Source organism: Alosa sapidissima, chromosome 14 (genome assembly GCF_018492685.1).
Source record: "Alosa sapidissima isolate fAloSap1 chromosome 14, fAloSap1.pri, whole genome shotgun sequence".
Lineage (NCBI taxonomy): Eukaryota > Metazoa > Chordata > Actinopteri > Clupeiformes > Clupeidae > Alosa > Alosa sapidissima.
In genome coordinates, this window is record NC_055970.1 from 29842125 (window position 1) to 29865102 (window position 22978).

The following is a 22978-nucleotide window of genomic DNA, read 5'->3' on the forward strand; positions in this document are numbered from 1 at the left end:
TGTGTGTGTGTGTGTGTGTGTTAGGGCTGTCAAAATAACTGATTAATTTTGATTAATTAATTTGAGAAAAAATAACTGATTAAAAAAAATAACGCAGATCGATTCCGTATGACCTTTGACCCCGAGCCGTTGTAGTCAGTAACCATTAGACTGTAAAAAGAAGGAGAGAGAAGAAAATGTGCTGCCTAGATCATTGATTGGAACATTTACCTTTAAACTTGTCTGCAGCAAGGAATTTGCATATCACCGGAGTTCATCAACTCTAAAGTCGCACATCAATGCAAAGAAATAGTGTTGACATTGAGGGGAGTGTTAATTTATTTTCATTGTGTCCCCTAGGTTATATCTGTGGCTTGACATACCTTGTATATGAAAAAAAAACTTCTTCCCGAAGCACTTTTGGATTTATTTCCTCAGCATATTAGGTCATATCATAGATTATTATGGCCATTATTAAAATAATAATAAAAGAGTTTTTGAACTTTAATGTCACTAATGCTGATTATTCAATGATTCATTTGAATTTAAATATTTAAAATACTTTCACAACAAATATTATATATGCGATTAATTTAGCTTAATTAATCACAGAGTATGTAATTAATTAGATTAACTTTTTTAATCGATTGACAGCCCTAGTGTGTGTGTGTGTGTGTGTGTGTGTGTGTGTGTGTGTGTGTGTGTGTGTGGTGTGGTGTGGTGTGGTGTGGGGTCTGTTCTCTCGTCTGTTCTCTCGTGGCCTGAAGCCATCTCACCTTGCACATCTCACGGGCCACCCATCTCTGGGCCCGTGAGGTCCTGGAGCAAGGCGGTGCCCATGACAGTAGGAGGGAGGCTGGAGGAGTGCAGCAGGGCAGGGATGGTGGAGTGGGGGCGGGGGGGGGGGTGATCTCAGATGACCGTGAGCAGGTCCAGCTCAGCGGAGGAGAGGAGCGGAGCAGACAGCGAGGCGCTGGGCCGAGCAGCAACACGACGCTGGCCACACAGAGTCCAGCAAGATTGATGGACATCAAGCATCAGGGCCTGTCTCCGGGATCGATCAGGGGGCAGGATTAGAATGTCTTTCCTCTCTCTCTCTCTCTTTCTCTCTCTCCCTCTCAATCGCTGGTTTCTTGTTCCTCCAGGCCACATGTTGCACTCTGGGTGACCTGGCCAGCCACACAAACGCCACATCTATCTCCGTTGGCAGCTTCAAATGTCACCTGTCTCAAGGGTCGAGACGTGCCCACACACACACATACACACACACACACACACACACACACACACACACACACACACAGGCAAAGGCACATGCATACCAACAAACAAATTGATGCAAATAAACATTATTCTAAAATATTTAGAGAAGGCATAAAGCAGTGGTGGATAATGTCAGTATAAATGCTAAACTGTGATTTTGTTATCATAGACCAATATTTCATCTTTTATTTGACTGTTATTTGCCATGCAAAAATTAATTAGCACACCTCACCTTAGGAGTAATGTGAAAAATAATGATTTCTGTAATTTATTATTGATCATAATGACCTGGCAAGGTTAATTTTCTGTCTATCTCAAATAATGAACAAATGACCCTGGATGTTATTTGTTTTTTTAGCATTTCAAATGTTCTTCCTGTTATAGGGCCTTACAATTACAATGCTCAGACTCTCCCTCACTCCTCCTGCTGCAGATGTTCATCCATGATGCTCTCATGTAGCATGCACTCATCTCAGCACCTCAGAGTGTGCTGGCTGTGTCTGCTGCGAGAGAGAGAGAGAGAGAGAGAGAGAGCGAGAAAGAGAGTAACAGAGAGACAGAGAAAGAGAGAGAGTTACAGAGAGAGTTAGAGGGACTACTCATCTCCTGTTGTTTGTGAGAATGCTGTAGCCAGGAAAACAAATGAATCTGATTACAAATGCAGTAGAGAGAAATCATTAGTGCAGGCGTGTGGAACAACACAGATTACGAATCAACAAGGCACATTAAAAGCACCTCACCAGGGTGAACCTATCTGAAAATGTAAATGTGCAGCAGAGAAGAGAGCGTCAACCTTTATAGACTGCAAGTAATCACCCGGCTGAGGAGAGGAAGGAGGTATATATATATATATATATATATATATATATATATATATATATATATATATATATATATATATATATATATATATATATATATATATAGGTGGTATATATATATATATATATATATGTATTATTTTTTTCTTTCTTTTTTAAAATCAGTGACCGGGTCATTAACCAGTGACTTTAGAGTTCGAACTTCTTGGGCATATTCAAATTTGTTTTATTGGAAGTCACCAAAGTTGGGTTTTTTTGGTCATCTAAAATGCTACTTAGCAAAAGGCGCTGTCCCCGTATGTTGTCCAGGACATTTTACAGTATACTGCAGTGAAAAGCATGAATACTGCTATCACATATTACTTTATTCACAAAAGCAAAATATGCTTAAAAACTCACTCGTGCTTGAAAGATTTTTTTTTTTTTTGAAAAAAATCAAATCAAATAAATGCAGAACAGCAAAGCAATCTGAGGCATGATGCGGGGTCCCACTGAAAGATAGTCAAACAGGTGCAATCCATTAGCCTCTTGGGACAGAATCCTCTTCATCTGTGAGCCAATCGACTGCATCCTTTGACAGGGGTTCAGGAAATTTCCATACATCCTCAGCTTTGTGCTGTGAGAGGTGGCAGTGGTGACTGACGGATCGCGCCTCATGAGATGGGGCCCGCTCACTGCACCTAAAGAATGCCCTCACCTGAATGCACTCTGCATCTCATTGTTTTAACTGGAGATCATTATTAGCACCACATCCACAAGCTAAAGGCGCAAAACGTAAAACAGTTTGGTTGATGTCTGGCACACACACCACATTTGTTTCACAGAGTTCTCGACCAGAAGTGAGTGTATCTGTGGTGTTTTCAATATTCCCAGAGCACATTTTAATACATCCACTATTGTGTGTGTGTGTGTGTGTGTGTGTGTGTGTGTGTGTGTGTGTGTGTGTGTGTGTGGTGGCTGCGCTGGTGAGGGATTAGGGCATACCCAGAGTGAAATGGTTGCGGTGGCGCTGGTGGCTGGGCAGACAGTGCTCAGGGGAGGAGAGCGCGCTGATTGCTCCGCGGCTCTGTACTCGGACTAATCTGCCCAGATTGTTGTCGGTGGCCTGGGCCACAGATAAGATGCCGTTGGGATTAGATGGCGCCGGCCCCGGCTCCTTGACACGGCCGCGGCCGAAAACTGCTTTGACGCCCCAACGGTTGCCATCCACTCGCCCCCACTTGCCCTCCCGGGATATTTAATTTACCAGCGGAAGGCCATGTGGGCTTTTTCTCCCTCCATTTCTTCTTGCCCCTTTGCTCTCCCACCCCCCCCCCCCACCCCCGCCTTCCTCTTCCTTCTTTTGGCCGCTCTCTTCATCTTCTCATCAGGATTATAAAAGGATCTTAAAAGTATCTGTACACGCTCCTCTTTCATACGCTTCTGCTTATTGCATTGCAAATTCCCGGGCCCTCTGGAGTCATGTAAATCGTTCAACAAATGTCTTTGAAAAAGTGTGTCTGAGGGAGAGAGGATGGAGGGGGCAGGGATGAAGTGCAAAAGGAAAGTGCAGGGCTAGAAAATGACTTTTTCCCCTTTTCTCTTTCTCTACTCTTCTCTCTCCCCTCTTCAGATCATTAGAGTGTTTTAATTAAAGGCTACAGGATTACACCAGTTAGTTGATGCCTACTCTTCGACTATATTTCCTTCTTTTTTCACTTTCTTTCTTTCTGTCTTTTTTTATTCATTCTTTTTTGTCTTTCTTTCTTTCTTTCCCCCATCTATTAGTTTCTTTCCTACAATCCACAGGTACTACTAACACTGATTAAAGGGGGAAAGGGAGATAGAGAAAGGATGTGAAGACTTTACCCTTTGAGTGTGTGTGTGTGTGTGTACGTCCATGTGTGTGTGTATGAGTGTGTCACAGCGCACTTCAGGTGAGAGTTCCTGACGGTGCAGCGAGTGAACGCAGGGTAGCATTAAAGCCTTTTACTGAAGAGTGAAGCGGGGAGATCAAAGGCGTCCGCCCACGACGGCACTGATCTGAAGGAGAGCACTCCCTCTCGGCTGACACCAGCGCCGCGCCCGAGGGAGTTAAGAGCTGAATTTAAGCCTGTGTCAGATCACCACGTGCCCCCCTGTGGCCTCTACCCACCTGGGTCCTCACCAAAGCAGGCTTTGCCGGTGGACTACATGGGCTTGAGGACCACCCATTCCCCCTTTGCTATGAAACATCACGTTGGGATTGTTCAGGTTTTAAAAATGGCGGAGTAATGAATAATATCGGCTGTTTTTATTCTGTCACAACAGACTGGCTGAGAGGACAACGATGCAGCGCGGCCTACCTGTCTGTATATAAATGTGTGCTTTTTGCATTTGTCCATTTCATATTGTTTTGTGGAAAAAGCCTCCACGAGAGGAGTGGGGGAAAAAAAGAAGAGACAGGTTTGTCAGAAAACCCAGCGTGAACTTTGGGGAAATTTCCAAGACACCTCTTCAGCTCTCTCTTCCCTTCTCTCTCTCTCTCTCTGGGCTGAGGGAGACGCCGGGCAGCAGGCATGTATGACAGGGCAGTATGGTGGCGTTTGATGGGCCTGACAGACTGTCAGAGGCGGATCACTGCCACTGGGCTGTCTCTGTGCCCCCCCACACCCCAGCCTCTCCTGGCTGCCTCAGCCTCTCCCACTCCCTGCCTGCCTCTCCTATCTGTCTCGCTGAAGGGCTGACCCTTGCGGCTGGCCCTGGAGGCCCTGGCGGTCACGCCGTCGCTGTCTTTCTCCTGCTCCTCTCTGACAGGAGACATGAGCTCTCTGACGCGCGCGCCGGCACCTGGGACACACCAGGGACTGTGCAGGTAAGGCCTGTTGTCTCTCTTCCTCTCTCTCTCTCTCTTTCTCTTTCTCTCTTTCTTTCTCTCTCTCTCTCTCTTTCAAAACACACACACACATACACACATACTGTCTTTCCCACAAACTCTCACTGCTGTCTCTTAGCAAGCAAATTCTTGAGAGAGAGAGAATGAAAGAGAGAGGGAGAGAGAAGGGAAGAGAGAGGGAGAGAGAGAGAGGGAAAGAAAGAGGATGGATAAAGGAAAAAAAAGTTATTTTAAAGAAGAAAAACAGCATGACAGTTCAAACAGCCCATCCCTTGGTTGTGGAGGCAGACAGGCAGGTGTAGCCAGAGGAAGGCCCTGCAGGGCTGCACACAGTGCTGGACGTGTTTGGGGCTGTTTGCAGGTGTTCAGATAAGGCGTCAACGCAAGGGCAAATGAGCTATGCCTGTCTTCAGCCCAGATGATGATTCCATCCATGGTGCTTGCTGTGACAAAATGAGAGGATTAGTGTGTGTGTGTGTGTGTGTGTGTGTGTGTGAATGAGAGTGTGTGAGTGTTTGTGTGTGTCTATGTGTCTATGTGCGTGAGAGTGTTTCCATTGTGTGTGGGATGTGGGACTGGAGTGACGCTCTCCCCTGCGCGAGTGCGTCCACGTCCCGCGGAGAGGTGTAAGTCCTCGGGCTGTGTGTTTCCGCGGCGACGGCGAGCGAGTCAGGTACAGGTGCTGCACACACTCCTAACGCGATTTGAAGCCACTTTCAGAAAAATTACCAAATCTCCACAATTACCTGTTCCGCCTGACGAGGCCATTCCTCGAGATGAGGTCTCCGGTGAGGGATCAGACGCAAAGTCCCCGATGATTATGACAGGCATACGCGCGGGCTCTCGCCTTAAACACCGTCTCTTTGCCTTCGCGCCGGTGGAGTGGGCGGTTTGGGTGGAGGGAGAGGAGAGCTGATGGGGGTAATAAGAGGAAGGTTAGCGGATATAGAGAGCCAGTAAGGGGCCTCGGTGGGCCCCAATGAGATCATTAGAATGCAACAACGCCGCCTGCCCGTCAGCCATCTGTCCTTGGGAGCAATTCTGCTCGCACACACACACACACACACATACACACACACACACACACACACACACACACACACACACACACGGGCGTCGGAAGAGTCAAAATAGCACATACATATCAAATCAGGTCCTGGAGGGGGGTTTTCCCCCGGACCTGAGGCATCTTTAGCGTTTGGCAAATGGAGGACAACGCGGGTCGGATCGGTAACACATTCCTGAGCAGATGACAGAAGTGAATTATTCAAATTGTTATGGAATCTTACTCCCCCCCCCCCGGCGTCCACAAATCTTGTCCAGTCCCGTCCAGGGGCAGATGGCAGGAGAGCGACGTGGAGAAGAGGAGAGGAGAGGAGAGGAGAGGAGAGGAGAGGAGAGGAGAGGGAAGTGACACCTGCTTATTCAGCTTCTCAAGCAGCGAGGCAGCCAGGCCGTCAGGAGGACTGTGTGGCGCATCACTGAGACTCGGCCAGTGAAGCGACGCGAGGACACGGGGAGGAGGCCAGCTCCGTTGTGTTGGGGCTGAAATGCGCAGGGACAGGGGCCGGGTCACAGAGCTGGCCAGGATGGAGTTAAGTTCTCGCTTGGCGTACCAATGGCCAGGGGGTGTTTGTTTCTTTTTAAAACGGGCGACTCGCCATATGCGGGGGTCATTAGTCTTCACACACACACAAACACACACACACACACACACACACACACACACACACACACACACACACACACACACACACACAGATGGAAAGAAAGAAAATCTGTCCTTCACTTTTTTACAAAGGACAATGTGTCAATGAGGAAATTAAGTTGTTTCTTTCCTGTTACTTCTCTCACTTTTTTAAAAAGACCTTGACTTTTATAGAGTGTCAATTTCATCCAAAAATAAAAAGGCCAGGCATTGTTTTCATTGCCATAGAAATACATCCCCCAACTGCTGCAGGGAAATTCGCTAAATCCCAGAGACTATTACATTTCCTATAAATATGAATATTATGTGAGTTGGCCAGCGTCACAATTTATGCTTGTGCTGAAACGAAAACCAGAGACATAAGAGTTAGCAGAAATGGATAAGGGCCGAAAAAAATAAGACGGCTGTGCCAGTTAGATGTTTCACATGCTATTTTTTTCACCACAAGGAAGATAAAGTACCTGCAAATATAGTAAATGAATTCTTAATACATTAACATATGCATCTGCTGTTGACTTTAGTTGTGTAAAACCCCAGCTCAGAAGAAAAGTAGACCAAAAATAACATTAACCATTGGTTGTCATGTTTAAAAAAAGTAAAAAAGTAAAAAGCGGATATAGATAAAATGAATTGCATATAAAAATGCATAGAAATTCCACAATGATGCCATTTTTTACAAGACAAAAAATGTGCTTATTAAAAATTGCACAGCTTTCTGAAGCCCATGAACCCAGTCAGAGAGCGGTGGGCCACACATCAGGGTCAAAGTCTAACTGCATCTCTCTCCGTCAACAACTTTCACTGACATTAATTACATCAACGCCAGAGAAAAGGCTCCTCGGGGCCATCCTTCTCTTTCACACTGCCGGCAGATTGCCTATTTGTGGCTTTGCTGTTTGTTTCTCCCTCTTTTAGTCATTGTTCTCCACTAAGCCCAGGCTGGCTGTCAGGGGGCCCCGCGAGCAGCCGGTGGCAGGAGGCTGCGCTCTCAGGCCCAGGCCCTACAAGAACGAAGGGGTGTCAAAACGTATGGACCGGCCCATTTATCATGTAATCTAGCCGGCGAATGGACGGGGCGCTATCAGCAATCTGGTATTGATCCCCTGCAGGGGCCCTGCTATTGTTCATCTGTGGAGCCAGAGTGGCAGAGAGCATTAATGAAAGAAACTAAACAATGCATAGCAATCAGAGTCACTGAATCACAGTTTTCTGAGAGAAGAGAAGGGGGGAGAAGAGAGAGAGAGAGAGAGAGGGGAGGAGGAGGGGGGGCGCAAGAAGAGCAAAGACAGAGGAAAGTTTGAAGAGAGACAAGAAACTTTCTTCCTATTCTCTTATATATATTTAGAGAGCAAGAGAGAGACATGTGTGAGGTGTGTGTGTGTGTGTGTGTGTGTATGTGTGTGTGTGTGTGTGTGTGTGTGTGTGTGTGTGTGTGTGTGTGTGCACGCATGCGCCTCCTTCCTGCCAGACACACACACACTCACACACACACACCAGTGCTGACCTTTCTGTTCGACCCTGATGCGTCTCAATATGTTAAAAGGCAGCAGCCAGTCTAACGGAAATGAAGCGTCTCTGACGCCCCATTACCCCAAGTCTGCATGCTGTTTACCCTCCCATTAACAAGCCTGACCAGGGGCCGCACCGACACCCCAGTGCAGCGGGGAGAACGCGTGCCGAATCCCCCGCACCGAACCAAACCAAGCTGAGCAGAAAGAGCACAGCCGACGCCTGAGCGGCACACACCGAGGCATTGACCTTTGACCCGGTAATGAACTATTCATCGCTCGTCGTTTTCGGCGGCGTTCGTCCTCAGCTGGGAAATTAAAACGCGAATGCGATGCCAAGGTAACATGCGGAGGGAGAAGCCATTACTGGCTACCAGCTGAACCCTGTAGACGTTTCGGAAGTCTGGGATGCTGTCCAAGTTTCCTCACTCAATTGATGTACATGTACATTACAGGTAACTTAGTATGTGTGTGTGTGTGTGTGTGTGTGTGTGTGTGTGTGAGTGTGTGTGTGTGGTTGGCTGGCAGGTGTTGAACTAAACCCAAAGCACTTCCTTCTCATCTGTCTCTTCATACCCCACTTCCTCGTTCCTCTCCTCATCTAGAGCATCTCTGCCACCACACTACTCCACTGCTACTCCCTCTTTGCACCACTATCACTCCAGCAGTAACACTAAGGCACCCAGCGCAGGCGGGCCGTGTCTAATTCACTCCATTATAGAACATAATTCCTCTGCCATCAATCTGGCCTCACGCTGCGCATCACCTCCGAGCCTGATCAGCTCTGTGTTTGCAGGCTAATCCCCCCGACGGCACCCACTTTTGAGTGCTGCTGTCTGTCAGAAAGTTGTGCACTTGCCGTGCGTGCGTGCGTGCGTGCGTGCGTGCGTGCGTGCGTGCGTGCGTGCGAGGCAGGGGAGAGACGGCGACGTCGGAGACGAGACGGATGCGCGCGTGCGGAGGGCGGCGGCGGCGGCAGTGGAGGTGCAGATTGAAGGGGCTGCTTGTCACACTAACTGTCTATTGATGATGGAGGAGAGGCATTTTGCTGCTCTTCCCTCATAAACCAGTGTGATTGCCCATAGCATCACCATCTGTTGGCGACGGCGAGGTGAAACAGTAAACACTCTGGTGTGCTCAGCCACTGTGTGTGTACGAGAGACAGGAAAGTAGTGCATTTGTGTCTATTGGTGTGTGTGTATGAGAGAGAGAGAGAGAGAGAGAGAGAGAGAGAGAGAGAGAGAGAGAGAGAGAGAGTGTGTATCTCTGTGTCTGTCTGTGTGTGTGTATGTGTGTGTCTGCCTGTGATAGCAAAGTATTGGCTAAAATTTGCATTTAAGGGAGTGGGAAACTGTCCCAGAGAGAGGGAGAGAGAGAAAGAGAGAGGGAGAGAAAGAGAGAGAGAGAGAGAGTGGGAGTGTGTGTGTTTGTGTGCGAACGGCTGTGAATTTCAGTCCTGCTCACGCCTCCTTACACAGATTAAGGCTGCAACTCTGAATCCTCATGGAAAAAGAATATATTAATACAACTTCTGCAGTTATGCCTAACAAATAGAAAGCACCATTTTCACCATTACACCACTATTCCTAAAGAAACATACTTATCATTCAACATTTACACAGCTTACTACTGCCTTACTAGAAGCAATGACTTCAGCCAAAGGCAAGAAGGTAAACACCTTTTTCTTTTTTTCTTTTCTTTTCTCCTTTTGTATTTCTCACACTCTCCCTCTCTCTCTCTCCACTCACACTGGTTCCTCTCCTGCTGTAATCCTCTCAGTGTTATCAGCAGGGGGGTGGCATGGAGGGGGGTGTAGGTGCTCCGTGGGGTGACGTTTGAGTGAGGCTGACCCATGGAGTGTCAGGGGGTGCCGGGGGGGGGGGGGGGGGTGGGTGGTATGCAGGAGAGGCAGCAGCCACTAGATAAAGCTCCACCATGCCAACGGTGTCATGTAATTCCCCCTTAATGCAGTCAAGCCTGATTCCAGCGAGCCCAGATCCACTCAACCCTCCTGAGACCTGCTGTCACAATCCACCAGGAGCTCAGCACTGACAGAGCCACAGAGAGTCAGGAGCACACCTCTGCTGGGTGTGTGAGTGTGTGTGTGTGTGTGTGTGTGTGTGTGTGTGTCTGTGTGTGTGTCTGTGTGTGTGTCTGTGTGTCCGTGTGTCGTTACACAGTAGGAGTTTAACAGCAGGAGCTGACAGAGGTAGAATCACACAAGCCTACATTCAGAATTAGCACTATCTCCACGGGAAGTCATAGCCAAACCAATGCAAAAAAATCTGCATTTATGTATGAATAATAACTGGCACAGACAGCAATACAAAAACATCATCAAGACAACAGACGACTTTTATGAAATTCGGTATTCCACGCATGCGACTGCATTTCAGTGCCTAGGAGTCTTTGTTTGGCCACTGCAAAGCAAACACAAACACTCATACTCACACAGACACACACACACACACACACACACACACACACACAAACACACACGTACACAGGTTTTTTTTTTTGTACTTGCTTTGCTCTTGTTTGTGGTCATTACTGCGTGGGCCATATCATACATTAATAATCATCTCTGACAGTCTTTAACAGAAGAGTCCCCCAAGTCTGCAGATATTACACGGGCCGGCCTCATTCATCTTCCTGCCTGCCCGCCTGCCTGCGCTCCTCTGTGGTCAGCACACTGGCTGCCGGCCGCCACCGTGCGCTTAATTATGAGCACATCATAAACAGGGATGACACCGCGGCCCGGCCGACCGACCAGGGGCCCTCGCTCCCACCCCCCCTGCCTCATCCATCCCTATGGGGGGGGGGGGGGTTAGGAGGGGGCCCAAGGGGGCCCCTGGCTGGCTCTCCTCCCGCGTCAACCGGCAATTTACTACAAATGGGAGATGGGGGCCACTGGAGACCTTTAATGAGCGAGTGTGTGTGTATGTGGGTGCGTGCATGCATGTGGGCGTGTGTGTGCATGCTCTGCTTGTGTACATGCGTGTGTGTGTGTGTGGGGGGGGGGGGGGGGGGGGGGCACTCAGCATTATTCTATTTAATGCAAACAAATGGTTTTGGGTGTAATATGGGGGAAGTGCTGTCAGGGCAGCCATATGGCCACTGGTGTTGGTCAGACTGCCCACACTACGGTCCACAGTATGGGAGCACATTCATAGCAGTGTACTCAGAATGACACGTGCCAAATTGATTTGAGCACAGGGGGTTGTGCTGTCATGTAGTAGCTAAAGTTAGATGTCATTGTATCTCAAGCAGCCCTGTTGTGTATTTTAAAAACATTTTGCTGGCCTGTAATGGAAAAATACGAGTGCTCCAATTTTCACAATGCTGATTGACCCGCCACCGCAAGATTGCCCTGAACTGTTGATATCTGTCTGCGTGCGGTGCGGTCGTCTTTTTTTGCAGCCCACTGCAGAGAATTATTTTACCAAAACAATCCTCCTGCCACCCCTCATGTTAAGTAGGCAATGAAAAAACAAATTGTGTGTGACCACGCAACGTCATTAAGAATACACTCTGGCCTGCTGTGGTCAAAAAATCAGTCCTGACCGCTGTGGTCATTATAAAATCCTGCTGACCAGAATGCCGCCTGAAAAGAGCCGTGGATGGGGTGTAGGCTTTGAGGGTGCTGCAGTGTGTGTGTGTGTGTGTGTGTGTGTGTGTGTGTGTGTGTGTGTGTGTGTGTGTGTGTGTGTGTGTGTGTGTGTGTACCAACTCAACAGTGCAAACAGAGGAGCCATTTCTCCTCTCATCAATCCCAGCAGCGATTCAGAGGACTTGATTTAAATCCCACATCAGCTCCCATTGTCTACCCCATCTGTATCACTTAATGCTGCGTCCGTTTCACACACACACACACACATACACACACACACACACACACACACACACACACACACACACTCATTCACACACACACACATACACACACACACACACGCAGGCATGCCAACACAAACAAATACACAAATGCAAACACACACACACACACAGACACACACACACACACACACACACACACACACACACACACAGACACACACACACACACACACACACAGACACACAGACACAGACACACACACACACACACACACACACACACACACACACACACACACACAGACACACACACACACACACACACACACAGCTTATCTCCCACTGATGAGTCCCATCTCGTCCCCAGGACCCTCTTGTTCAGCACGCTCATGGCTGAACTCCAGCACCTCAGCGCCGCCTCCGCCCTCCCAAATGACAATCCCAAGTTTACTCTTCCGCCTCATGCAAAGCAGCAGCAGCAGGCCGAGAGGCCGCCGCCTCCCTCCTGTCAGGCCATTACGCTCATCTCCTCCCATCATTTGCATTTAGACAGTCTCTCCCCAAACACCGTCGGCACTCGCCGCACCTCACCCGACTCAATTTGCCATAATATCAGTAACCACGCCGAGATACCGAGACAGAGACAGCCAGGGCGAGAGCTCTCTACTCTTCTCTTCTCTTCTCTTCTCTTCTCTTCTCTTCTCTTCTCTTCTCTTCTCTTCTCTTCTCTTCTCTTCTCTTCTCTCACTCTCTCTGTTTCTTGCTTTCAACCTCCAAAACTTTTCCCGCAGCTATTTTATGTCTTGAGACTTTTTGGGGGCGAACCACGCAAGGGCCAGTCAAGGTGAATTGGAATTACCCAGAACACCTTGGGCTGGAACCTTGGGCTGACATGCATGCCCTCCGCCATCGCTGCCGTTGCGAATATACACACACACGTTTGAGTGTGTGTGTGTGTGTGTGTGTGTGTGTGTGTGTGTGTGTGTGTGTGTGTGTGTGTGTGTGAGTGAGTATGTGTGTCCTTTAAATGTAATAGTGCATCACGAAAAAATCTGCTACACAAAGCACATTCTTAAAAAACTCCCGACTTGTCCATTTAAGCAAACAGTCGCCCAGCCACCTCCAGGTCAGAAGAGGCTTTTTAAAATACATCACTGCTCTCCCCCTCGCGCTCAGGGGCCAAGGGGCTGAGAGGAGCCGGGCGTCTGAAGGTTGACCTGGATCCTTCCTTTTTTCCCCCCGCCACGCATTTTCTATTTCAGAGCTGAGATGAGGAATGCAAGGCAGAAAAATATTATGCGCACAGACAAAGGACAGGTTTGATAGCTGGGGAAATAAAAAAATAAATCACTGTCCAGTGCTGCCTATGTTTCAAATGACTCTCCTCTTTACTCTGAAACAAGGACAGGAAATGTGCATGGCAGATTTGCAAAAGGCATTATATAATTAAAGGGATTTTGTGTATGTTTGATTTGGGCCCTTAGAGGCTGATGAGGTTGTGTTAGTAGCTGTGACAGCTAAGCTATTGGAGTAAACGCTGGGAGTGGCTGTCTTCTCCCACTGTGGCCCTCTCCGCCACGCGACAGCATGCAGCGCGCTTCTGAAGACTTTGGGGGTCTTTGTTCTCCCTACTTCTGAGGGAACACGAGCTTTAAAAAAAAAAAAAAAAAAAACACTCACAATGTTGTCTTTTTCTTTTACTTACTCTTTTTTTGGTGTGCTTTGCCCCCCCCCCCCTCCACAACACGCAACACTAAAGAGCTCCTGAAACGATGTTTGTTTGTTATGCTTCCACCTTCCCGAGCCCCTTTGCATTGTCAACAACTTTGTTGTATGTTGTTTTGCACGTTAGCTCATCTCGTTTCATCTTCTAAAACACGGCGTCAGGTAACAATGCTCCGCTATCAAAGGGGGGGAGGCGTCTTACAAGCGGTGGGGAGAGGCGTCTGCAGAGCACCCAGGTTGGGGGTGGGTAGGGTGGGGTGGGGGGAGGATTGTTTGGGGGGTAGAGGGGGGGGGGGGGGGGCTGGGGAAGGGGAGGTGGTGGGGCGGGTGCTGGCAGACGTGCGGGGCGATGACAGCTGCACGTTCAGCGGCAGTAATGATTTGGAATCATTCCTCCCTCATCAGTCATCGGAACGCCCGGCACACCTCATGTGAAGGGCCTCCATTACTCCACAACAGCCTCCATCTCATCAGGAGCTGCTTTCCGCGAGAAAACGCACTCATTCACATGCAAACTCACACACACACACACACACACAAACACGTTCATAATCACAAACATCCACCAGCTGAAGCTCCGTAGTGCACACTCCTATCTCAAAATGAGCACCAGGCACCGTGGCTTACACACATTATGCATGAAAGATTTTCTAGCAGACAGCTAATAGTACATAGTACATGAGTTTATCAGCCTACATGTGTTGCAGGGGTGGGGTTAAGATTGTTTTCCTTTTCTCTCTCTTGCTCTTCTCTCTCTCTCTCTCTCTCCCCCTCTCTCTGTCTCTGGTGGTGTCAGTGTCACATTAAAGAGAAATCGTCCTTCTGAGTGCAGGGGTAGCATATTTCTGTTCCCCTCATTTCCCCCAAAAGACCACAGACAGCAAAGACAAAGCATATAATAATTAAAGAGCTCGGCCCGACGCAGGGATGCAAGCGAGGGGGGACGCTGAAAAGTAGCTATCACATTGGCAGATAAATTCTACACACAATTATTCATCCTCAGCCCCTGACATGTAGATTAATGAGTTTGATAACCCAGGGCTTTCCAAAGAAGTAGATTCAATTCTGTTGTGTGCCGGCTTCCTCCACTGGGTCCCTTCCTCTACTACCCCCAATCCCCCCCCCCCCCCCCCCCCCCCCCCCTCCCAACAACCCCCTCCCAAACACACACACACCCCATCCCCACTCCCACCCCCATGCTTATGACTAGCAAACAACATGTTGGTATGCCGAGAGTGGGAGGCAAATCGATTGGGGCCGAGTGCGTGCAGGAAGCCACTGGCGGACAGGATGGTGTCAGGGTCATTTCATCTGTGCGCAGCCGCTGCGTCGGGCTCACGATGTGCACACGCGCGTGCGAGGCACGTGAGAGTGAGAGAGGGCCGTCTCAGACATGAAGGTGGAGGAAGAGGAGGGGGAGGAGGGGGAGGAGGAGGAGGTGGAGGAGGGGGAGAAGGAGGAGGAGAATGGGGAAGGAGGCGCAGGGAGGCAGAAGGCTACAGGAGGAGGGCAAGGTCCTGGTGTCAGTGTGTCTCTCTGCACATCTGTCTGGGGAACAAGGAGGGAAGAGACAGCACCGCACCGCGGCAGCTGTAATGAATGACACAAGGTGCTCTGCAGATGTTGTTGTTGCAGTAAAGGCCAGTGGCTGGGCACAGGGGAGGCCAGCAATATCAAGTAAAGAGGGGGTGTGGACCATATTGGAAAACGATCGGCCGGACAAGCACCATAGTGTGGCCTTAGTGTAGTGGAGCTTGGCAGCAAACACCACAGTGTTGTCTGAAGGGACGGCTGAGGACAGGGATGGCTGCAGCTAGGCTGGCAATGAACACAAGGAAACACTGGAGCCATTTCCTTGTTTGTCATTTCCATAATGTCCCTGTGTCTATGTCTGCATGTGGATGGGTATCTGATGGCAACTATTTAGTCCTTTGCTGCATGCAGGGTGCCTATCTAGTGGGAAAATACATCTCAGAGAGCCTGTTGAGTGATGGGTTATTATTTGCCAGTCCTGTAATAAGAAAGGCCCAATGGGAGGTGTTGGACCATAATTATCCCAACACTGATACCTCTCTGTGACCAAGACAAACTTGTCAAGACAAGATGTCCCCACCTGCTAGAGGGATTCTCAAAGAGCCTCTTGGAGAGAGGTGAGATGGAACAAAAGAAGAAAAGAGGAGAGGAGAGGAGAGGAGGAGAGGAGGAGAGGAGAGAAGAGGAGGAGAGGAGAGGAGAGGAGGAGGAGGAGAGGAGAGGAGAGGAGGAGAGGAGAGGGGGGAGTCAGGCTTTCTGCCGAGTCAGGACCTGGCGGGCCCTCGGTGGCCGCGCCCGTGGCGTCTGTCAGCGGCGGCGAGGGATGACTTCCGCACCCATCCATCAGGCGGGGCTCGGCGCACTCCCCTGCCGTATTGACAGCTGTGGATTAGAAATGGCTCTGTGATCGCCGCCTGCCCCCCCCCCCCCCTCCCTCCCCCTGCAGCCCCTCCCGGGTGGCGGCGCCAGCCCATCTCCATCATTCCTCACTCACTCGCCTGTCTCCAAAAACCGCACTCCGAACCTCCGCCGAGGAAACACAGCGAGTAAGCACTATTCCCCCTGCTCTCGGGCAGGTCAGACAGAACAGACAGGCAGAGAGAGAGAGAGAGAGAGAGAATGATAGAGCGAGAGAAAAAGAGAAAGAGGTCACAGTGACCTCAGGAAACAAATGGCACTGACACAGGTAAGTTAGGTTAGGTGAGGTGAGAAAGACTACAAGTCCACATAGCATCATGTTCGAGAGGGCTCTCTTTTGGTCTAATGATTTTTAGACTCAGTTCTATTAGTATTGTATTGACAGTAAGGAGGGGGCTACAAGTCAAAAGTAAACAAAAGAACATAGCTTTGCCATAAACAAACTGCAGGTATTTATAAACCCACAACTCACTGACATGCACTACAAACACTGAACACACTATCACTGTCATGTAGTATAGAGGAATACCATGTGAAATATGACACTGCTTTACAGCATCTAGCTTCAAACTCTATGGAGTGTTTCATGCTGTTACACCCTGCCTCACCCACTGGCTTCTCACACCCTCACCTCCATCTACTGTGGGCTGAGTCCGCTCCCCCCACCTCCTCTCACAGCACACACACACACGGTGAGCACAGCCTCGGCATACACCACAGCACATTTCCACTGGTGCCGTCTTAAAGGCTCCTGTCCAGACCGACCTCCATTTTCTGTTTTATCCCCCAAAGTGAAGCATGTGGCCTGGCCCTGGGTCGTCCTGCAACTCCCTGCCCTCTCAGCAGTGCTCACCGGCCAGCCAGCGGTCTGCTGTGGCTGAGGCCCATTCATCAAACAGGCCGCTGAGATATTGAGAGGCCTCCCTGTCACAGCTCTGGCCACTGTCAATGATTCCCACCTTTGTTTGTAATTGTCTCTAAGTGATCTTTACACCTTCCAGAACTACCAGTTCTCTCTCTGTCTCTCTCTCTTTCTCTTCCTCTTCCCTCTCTTTCTCTCCCTCTCCCCCACCACTCTCTTTCTTTTTATCGTAGTGCTCTACTGGCCCGTGGCGACTGCTGGCTTTCTCCTGAGGCCAAAGTCAATGCTTCTACAGACACACATCAAGCTGGGTCTCTAAAGAGCTCGCAGAGGAACTGTACAGAAAGCAGGTTTGCACGCCACGTGGCAGTGGAGCAGTCTCTTTGCTCCAACACTGACAACTGGCTCAATGTCTGAGAGCCAAGCAGACAAATGGCATGATGGATATGAATGCATGCCAACTTAATGAGTTCTATATTATGCATTTGAGAGGGGGATGCATGCATCTGCTGTGAACTCATCTCTCCTACATCCACTCTCTCTTTCTTTCTCTCTCTTTTTACTCTCTCTCTCTCTCTCTCCCTCTTGTTCTTTCTCTCTCACACCATTTTAAACAGTACAGTGTGTCTAATCTCAGTGAAAGGCCAACATCCTGAATAAAATGGAGTGCCATTAATATTTATGCCCGTAAAGTGCCCACATAATCAGACAGAGAGATGTCAGATGGCATTTTTGTGGGCTGGAGTGTGTGAGTGATGCATGCATACCGAGCATGGAGGAGACTCTCTCACGCGCACACGACAGGCACACACACACACACGACAGACACAGACACACACACACACACACACACACACACACACACACACACACACACACACACACATGCATACACACACGCATACACACACACACACACACACACACACACACACACACACACACACACACACACACTCACTTTATCTCCCTCTTTCACTCTCCCTCTCTGTCTCTCAATGTCCCTCAAATAGATATATAGTCAAACATAAAGAAACACAAGGGATTAGAATGGACCCCTTGTCCGCGATACCTCCGACAAACATACATGTAATAATATACTGCATATGATTTTCTCACACACACACACACACACACACACACACACACACACACACACACACACACACACACACACACACACACAAGCTATGACCCTAAGATATTGGGGTGGGCTTGCGCCCTGCGCCGTGGCCTGTATAAAAATCATGGAGCAGAGGGCCAGGTGGGAGGCAGAGAGAGTAAATAAGGCCTGCTGATGTTTGGAGAGACGCCGGCGCCAAGAAATACGACGCTTCAAAGTGTGCCTGTCCATAAAGGCCTGAAATAAAAGCGCGAGGGGTTACAGCCGTGAAACAGAATGATTTGAGCACATCCAGCTGGCCCACAGCAGAGAAGAGAGAGAGAAAGAGAGAGGGAGAGAGAGAGAGAAAGAGAGAGCGAGAAAGAGAGAGAAGGCTCTAGATAAACTGAGCTCAACCCCTCAAGACCAGCACAGAGGGACATCTCCAGCAGCATTGCCCTCCAGGCATTCCTGACAGCAGCACAACACAAGGCCACATATGATACTTCTCCCTCCGTTTCCTCTGAAGGGGTGGACTTCCTGAGAGACATCCACTAGAGCAACAGCCCACAGCTCCCAACAGCAACAGCAGAAGAGCACGGCCATTTTTTTAGGAAGAGGAAGAAGCACAAACATAGAAATAGTGTGTTGCATCTGTACAATGTGTACATTTGATTCTTGTCTCTCTGAAGAGGCCTCTCATGCCAGGCCCTGCGACTAGTCTGCTCTCACCGATGGGCTCGGAGCTATTTCAGTTAGCGCTGCACTTTGTTCAGTGCGCTTGAACTCTGTATCAAGTGACAGAGGCAAAAAGAACTCCTCAGCCCTCACCTCTGTGGCGAAACCTTTCAATATAAAAGACAGGCGAGAGAGAGAGAGAGAGAGAGAGAGAGAGAGAGAGAGAGAGAGAGAGAGGCAGAGAGGGGAAGAGGGGGAAGAGGAGGAGGAGACGTGTAAGAGAGGGAGAGGGAGACAGCATGCATTTGCCGAGTGTTGCTGAACGGGTGTCGCTTCCAATCACGTCGGAGGCTCGGCGTCGCCGAGGCCGTGATTGTAGCAAGCGGAGACAGGTATCGGAGTTAAAAGAGGACAATGCATCTTAAAAAGCAGGTGCCCTTCAGTGGAGATGTGCCAGCTAAATGTCTTATGAAAAGCCCCCGTAAATATTCTATCACCTGCCTGTCATTACAAAAAGTGCCAGGCCATAATGAACCATGAAGGAAATATCATTCCATATTCATGTGACAGCATTAGCCCCTTTCATAAGCAAACTGAAATATTTATCAGTAGAAAATGTTCAATATCTTGGCTGGTGATCTAAAAAAGGGGACCGAAAAAACTGTCTAATAATAGTACGGTGATGAGATTGAATGTGGAGGTACCCGGCAAACGTGGTTGGCTGGTTTTTATTGCTTGTTATTAAATTCCAGTGAAACAATTATTTCCCTCTCTTTTGTTAGTAAAGCAAAACAAAAAATAAATAATTATATTCATATGAATAAATAATTTAAAAAATTACAACACTGCCCCTGGGCCTCTGGATTTAACAGTAGTGATTAAAAAAGGAAATTGTGATACACAAGCTATTAGACAAAGCCATAATCAAATTCATTCATTTTCTGCATTCAGTGGGGAGGGAGGGTGGGTGGGGGTGGGGGATGGGGGGTGGACAGGTTCTCTTAAAGTGGCATAGGCGGTGTTCTGACACAAAGAAAAACAAGGCCGCCATCTAAAAACCTGGTCTCTGCTGTTGTCTATGTGTTTTTGAAATCCCTTTCCTCCTCTGTTGTGTGCTTCCCTGATAAGAGGGGGCCATGTCATGATGGTGCATCAGCAAGGCTGAGTGGTGCCCATTTGCAGTGACAGGGACAAACACGAGTGATCGCAAATGACCTCTGCCTGCATAAACAGATCTCTCACGCAATGACGTGAACAATGTCACCCTCGCTTCTCAACCTGAACGCCTAATGTTACAAACCTCAGCGCGCCTGTACACACACACACATACACACACACACACACACACACACACACACACACACACACACACACACACACACACACACATACACACACACACACACACACACTTAAACCAAGGCAGTTTTGTATTCATAGATTGCATGCATGTACACACGCCCATTACTCTTGGGGGGGCATTTGGGGGGTGGGGGGGGTGAGGATGGGGGGAAGAGGGGAGAGGAAGAGCCCTTGAAACGGATGAAAAATGAGAAATAGAAATGACCACAATCAATTCTGAAACACTGCACAAAATTAATTAGAGTTCTGCATCAGAAGGCCTGGACGAGGATCCTGCCTGCTCGCCCCCCATTTGTCTCCTGGCTCTCCACGCCCGGCCCTGTAGCACAGCGCACCACACCACACCGCACCGCTCCGCTCCGCACCGCTCCGCACCACACCACACCACACCACACCGCACCACGCCGCTCCGCACCGCACCGCACCATGCCGCACAGACACACGGAACATGCCAGAGCAAGCCCGGGTCTGCCCTCCACCATCATCAGCCACCGCAACGCACTAATGACTCACTCACTGCTGCTCAAATCATCCCTCCACACACACACACACACACACACACACACACACACACACACATACAAACACATACATAAACACACACACACGTACAAACACACACACACACACACACACACACACACACACACACACACACACAAACACACACACACACACACACACACACACACACACACACACACACACACACACACACACACACACACACACAGGGGTGGAGGAGGGAGATGTATATACATGCATCAGTATCTCTGGTGACAAGTGTCACTGATCATAAAATGAATGGCAGGATGAAAACAATGTGGGTCCCCCGCTGTGCCTTCTTTGTAGTGCTCTGTTCTCTATTGACTTGCCTCCCTCCTGTGGACGCTACGCATCCCTCATGGCTTTGCATCTGACCACCTTTTCCATCATCTCCCTGACCATCAATCCAGAGTCATTGCATTGCTCTTATGTTTTTCTTCAAAGCCGGCTCTCATCTGTAGGGGCAACCACTGTGAGCCTATGTGTGTGCGTGGGCCACGTGTGTGTGTGTGTGTGTGTGTGTGTGTGTGTGTGTGTGTGTGTGTGTGTGTGTGTGTACCACAGACTTGGACGACCAGCCTGTTGTAATTAAAATGGGTAACTCTCTCCCTAAAGCTGGGAGGGCAGGCGCTCTTATGGTGGAATGAATTACTTCTCGCTCCCCTTAAAGAGAATCAGAAAGCTCAGGATACTTCATAGACAAAACAAAGGCTAAAAGATAAATGAACCAGTGGTAGGGGAACTGACAGCCTTTGCAATCCTGCTAAGTACAAGGGGTTTTTATCAACACCCATCTCAAAGACAGTTCAACGGTTTCCCTCTGTCACCAGACATCCGGAAGTATATATTTTAAAGAGTGGGAGTGGGAGTAAGAGAGGAAAAAACACACTGATTCAGTGAACAGTTGAAGGCCACGTCAAACTCCTCTCGTTAAAGTCTGCGTAATGGGACACAAGCAATTAAATAAAAAAAGGTCTTTTCTCGCAGCCTTGGAACTTCAATGTGCTGTAACTTTAGGACAAAAGGGATCATCTTGCTTTGGACGGCTCAGCACAGCTCTGGCTGTCAGAAAGCAAGGGTTAATGTATCACGATTAGCACTCATGGGTCCTGATCTGATATATTTTTAATTAACGGTACCCCATTCAAGCGCTTGAAGGACCCACACCGCCCCCCCACCCCCTTTCCCCCTCCACCCGTTGCCTTTTTTTTTTTAAAAAGGGGGGAAAGTTTTGACAGCTCTAATTAATGAGCGTTGCGAAACGTGGAAGCTGATCTCATGGAAGACGTTGGGTTCATTAGACAAGCGCGTCTGGAGCACATCAAACGGGTCAGTGTGGTCTGTCTGATCCCTCCTTTTATTTCCCATCGCAGAATGGCGGGGAGCGAGCGAAGAAGAGATAGAGAGGAGCTGGGGGGGGGGAGAGGAAGAGGAGAAGAAAGAAAGAGAGAGAGGGAGGGGAGAGAGAGAGAGAGAGAGAGAGAGAGAGTATAGGGACAAAGAGCAGAGCTGGCACATTGCAACAGGAGAGATGAATGACTTTTTACCTTTGGACACTAGGCCCTTAATGAAACCTCCAGAGGCAAAACAATGACATCTCTCGCACACAGTAACATGCTGCACAGAGCAACACTCACAGTCCAAATGCTTACCCATACACACACACATGCACATACACATGCATGCATATGCACAAAGGACACATGATATACTACACATATACGACACTAATACTTACATTCTAGTATGTCAATGTACACAAACTCAACATATACACACAAACATATACACACACAAACAAACACACACACACACACACACACACACACACACACACACACACACACACACAGAGACAGACACACACACACACAGACACACACACACACACACACACAGAGTAAATGAGGCCAGAGACTCAAAGGAGGGGCACACAAAGAGTATGAGTTGAAATGAAGGCCACCTGCATTAAAACAGGTCACACAGAACGCACTGCCATCCAACATCCTCAGAATAGCATCGACAAACTACCACCCACAAACTCTCTCTCTCTCACACACACAGGCACAGACACATACTCTCAAACACACATGCACATGCATACACACACACACATATTTGGACACTCTTTTGCTATGCTTTCTTCTTATACTTTTTTTCTTATAATTGTCTTGGAGGATTATTATTATTATTTTATGAGAACTAATGATGAAGGTGCAAAACTGTACACACGTATGATAACTTTTGGATTAATGGGTGTTGAGTCTCAAACTGATACAAGT

At 48.7% G+C, this 22978-nt stretch overlaps 1 long non-coding RNA gene across 3 annotated transcripts in view; it reads right to left on the bottom strand.

Moving 5' to 3' along the window:
* The window catches only part of LOC121682527, a 47486-nt gene that overhangs the window by 3621 nt on the left and 20887 nt on the right, over window positions 1-22978 (bottom strand). For 2 of the 3 annotated variants that reach the window (XR_006022600.1, XR_006022601.1), the window contains exons 3-5: window positions 5664-5829; window positions 1635-1745; window positions 756-1206 (exon numbers count right to left, since the gene is read on the bottom strand). This is a non-coding gene — a long non-coding RNA (uncharacterized LOC121682527). The remainder of the gene's footprint in view (window positions 1-755; window positions 1207-1634; window positions 1746-5663; window positions 5830-22978) is intronic. The other variant, XR_006022602.1, reaches the window with a different exon arrangement.